The sequence below is a fragment of the Sinocyclocheilus anshuiensis genome, unplaced genomic scaffold, assembly GCF_001515605.1.
Source record: "Sinocyclocheilus anshuiensis isolate Anshui unplaced genomic scaffold, SAMN03320099.WGS_v1.1 scaffold217, whole genome shotgun sequence".
NCBI classification, from domain to species: Eukaryota; Metazoa; Chordata; class Actinopteri; order Cypriniformes; family Cyprinidae; genus Sinocyclocheilus; species Sinocyclocheilus anshuiensis.
The window spans coordinates 1,439,936-1,443,471 of record NW_015536538.1 but is presented as its reverse complement, the minus strand read 5'-3'; positions in this window follow the sequence as shown (position 1 = coordinate 1,443,471).

Here is a 3,536-nt window from a genome sequence, read left to right as displayed (position 1 = left end):
ATATTTGAATGATATATGATTTTATAATTGAAAATAATAAATAAAAATAAACAAATATTAATATAATAATCTTATTGTAAATATAATTAATAATAATAACTTTGGTACTATATATGATACAGTAAACTTCTAAGATATCCAAAGTAAAAAAAAAACAAGCCTGATTGTTATGTAATAATAGTACTGCACAACTGCACCATTAATGACAGTTATATTGGCTTGTATTTGCCTTTATATTTAATAATATTAATATAATATAGGTTTGAATACCACACAGCGCGCCGCAAAGTTAACAATAATGATTTTTCATATAATATTTATATTCAATTTTATTTCAGCTTTAGTTTTTTATAATTGTTTAATTTTTAGTTAATTTTATAACTGTAAAAATAATTAAATAGTAATGAATTTTTATCTAATATGTATATTTAGTTTAATTTCAGCTTAATTTCAATGAATTAAAAGATTTTATAATTGCTGCACCATTAATGACAGTTATATTGGCTTGTATTTGCCTTTATATTTAATAATATTAATATAATATAGGTTTGAATACCACACAGCGCGCCGCAAAGTGATGTTTATAAACATAATGAAATCGTCTTAGCCTGTAATTATTGTCTTATCCTAATTCCCGTTTCCTGTGGCCTGCTGCCAGCCAATAGTGGGATCAGTCCATCACATCCGTCACTGCTGATCTGAGGTCAGCTGGTGTCAGAGATGCCTGACAGTATATTACAATGACTGTTTGTCATGATTTAAAATAAACAAACAAAAAAAGTGTGCATTCATGTAATGATGGGAAATAAAGACACTAAACTCTTCAGCGGGATATCTGCAGATCTGGAGTGAGATGAGAAAGCTGTCAGTGTGAAAGCTCGTTACTGTGACGTCTCGGAAAAAAGCCTACACACACTGCCGTAATGATGCTGTGCATTACACCTCATCTCTTTATATAACGCCGTATAGCATTAAGTCCAGAACTGGGTCACAAGAGTCCTTACCGGGTCAAAGGTCACGGCCTTTAACGTGATCCAACCACAACTATTTACATCAGAAAATCAGCACAGATTTACACACAGGTGCTTCTGTCGGTGGCAGCTTATTTAAGTATTATTTATATTTATAAATTAATGACTATTTTGAAGCCTGTATTTATATACTTTTTCATTTTAATTTAAATTAATTTTTTTTAGTAATGCTTTTATGCGTCGTTTTTTTTCTTTTCCCATAGCATTTTTGTTGTATAATTCTAAAAACAATTCAATAATGAATTAACTCTAAATAAATGTAAAATAATGAAATAGTTATAATAAAATAATTAATTCAAATAACTATAGTTATGGGTAAATTTCATTGTAATTTTAGTTAATTTTTAACAATGTTGTTACATCCCTTTTCATTGTTATTAGTTTTTTTTTAATTTTCCCATAGTAATTTTGTGTATAATAAAAAATAAATCAACTAAATAATTAATTATAAAATAATTAATAGAAAACAATAAAAGTTATAATAAAATAATTAATAGAAAATACATTTGGTAGTGTTATTTTAGTATTATTTATGTACTATAATTGTTTTTATTTAGTATTTTGAATTATGTATTTTTGTATTCTTATACATTGTATTCAATTGTATTCTAATTCATTTTTTAATAAAGTTATGTGATTTTCTTTTTGATTAATTTTAGTTTATTTCCTCATAGTACTTTTGTAATTAAAAAAATTAATTTTTATTTTTTATTTATTTTGATTTATTTCAGCATTATTTCAATTAACAGTAAATTAAACAGTATAAAGAGTAATATAATATAGTAGTTTTAGGGATGCAAATGTTGCATATGTATGTTGTTTAATAGCTGGACTGGGTTTGGTTAGTATTACAGCCTTCGGTTTGGTTATTTAGCCTTCCGCTCCTTGAGTTCTCTCCAGCGCTGGAAAGCTGATCCGATATTTACACGGGTCCTACTTCTTGCCTTATTGCCTTAAGCCTTCGTTTGTTGCGCAGACGTTTTCCTCTTTTGTTTTTTTATCCGCCATCTCTATCTTTCTGTCGCTCGGCTCGCTAATGTCCGTCCTGTGCACTGAACGCTCTCTCCTCCACATCATGAGTAGACACGCCCCTTACTGCTGATTGGCTACAAGTTTGTTTTGCTATTCGGTACGAATCAGGTTTCTAAAGCATTTTTGAAAAATCACTTACCCCACCTTTAATCAATATAAATTCCCATTAATATAATAAATTGATGTTTTACTTATTAAGTTTTATATTAAATGATTGCCATTAGATTCTCATAATTGTACTGTAATACATTTTTTATTATTTAATCAATTAATATATTAAATCAATTAACACGTCAATATAATATAATGAATATAATGGATACAGACGTTTTACTTTTGAAGTTTTTTATTATTAACAATTGCCATTAAATTTTATTTAATCAATTAATATATTGAATCAGTTAATATACTAAATCAATTAATACATTAATATAATATAATGAATATAATGCATACAGATGTTTTACTTTAGAATTGTTCAATATAAATTTGTATTAATACAGATGTTTTACTTTTAAAATTTTATATTGACTGCCATTAGATTGTCATACTTGTAAAAAAGACATTTAAATTAATAGTATTAATGTATAGGAATGTTTTGCTTTTGAAGGTTTTTATTAAATGGTTGCCTTTAGATGATCATAATTGTAATACAAAGTTTTATTATTGAGTTAATATAAACTGGTATAACAAATACTACTCTGATTTAGCCTATAAATACAATTTAAATAATTGTTCCCCTCAAATTTCAGTAATGAGAAGTTGCTTAGGAATATGCTTAGTTTTCATGAAAATAATGGGAAAAAATGCATGTTCTTTAAAGTTAACATTTATGTTTTTAACATTTCAATTAACGTTTTTCAATCTTGCTTCAACAAAATAGAATTTCTTCTTGTTTTCTCAACATATTCCAGCTCCATTTATATCAAAAATAGAGCAGAGTACAACAGAAACGGATCACTGAAAATGTTTATTGAGCATTTAAAGTCCTAAGTGTACAGTAAAACCCCATAATGCTGTTTCTAAAGAAAGGCAAAGTATCGATGGTGCATGTGATGCTCAGCAAAGTGTTTGTAAAGCTGAAGACGTGTTAAGAACATCATCTCACATTGTTAGCAGATCCGGTTAGCTGTTGCCTAACATCAACTAATGTTGTAAAAACGTTAAATAAACAGTGCATTAGCATGCAGCACGGTTTATTGACAGGATCGCCAGGGACAAGGAGTTTGCTATAAAAAAAGCCGAGTGAGCAAACTTATGAGTGCAGATGCGAGACAAATACAGAATACCACAGGTATCAGATCGCCGCTTTATCATGATTACGAACTGGAAATATTTTCATTAATAACATAACATCCTGGGTTCATCTCACAAATAACACTGATTTGATTTTGGGGTGACATCTGTTAATATCTTGAAACGTTTATGAAATCCAAACTAAGGTAAACATATCTACTGTAAAGCTACTGTATC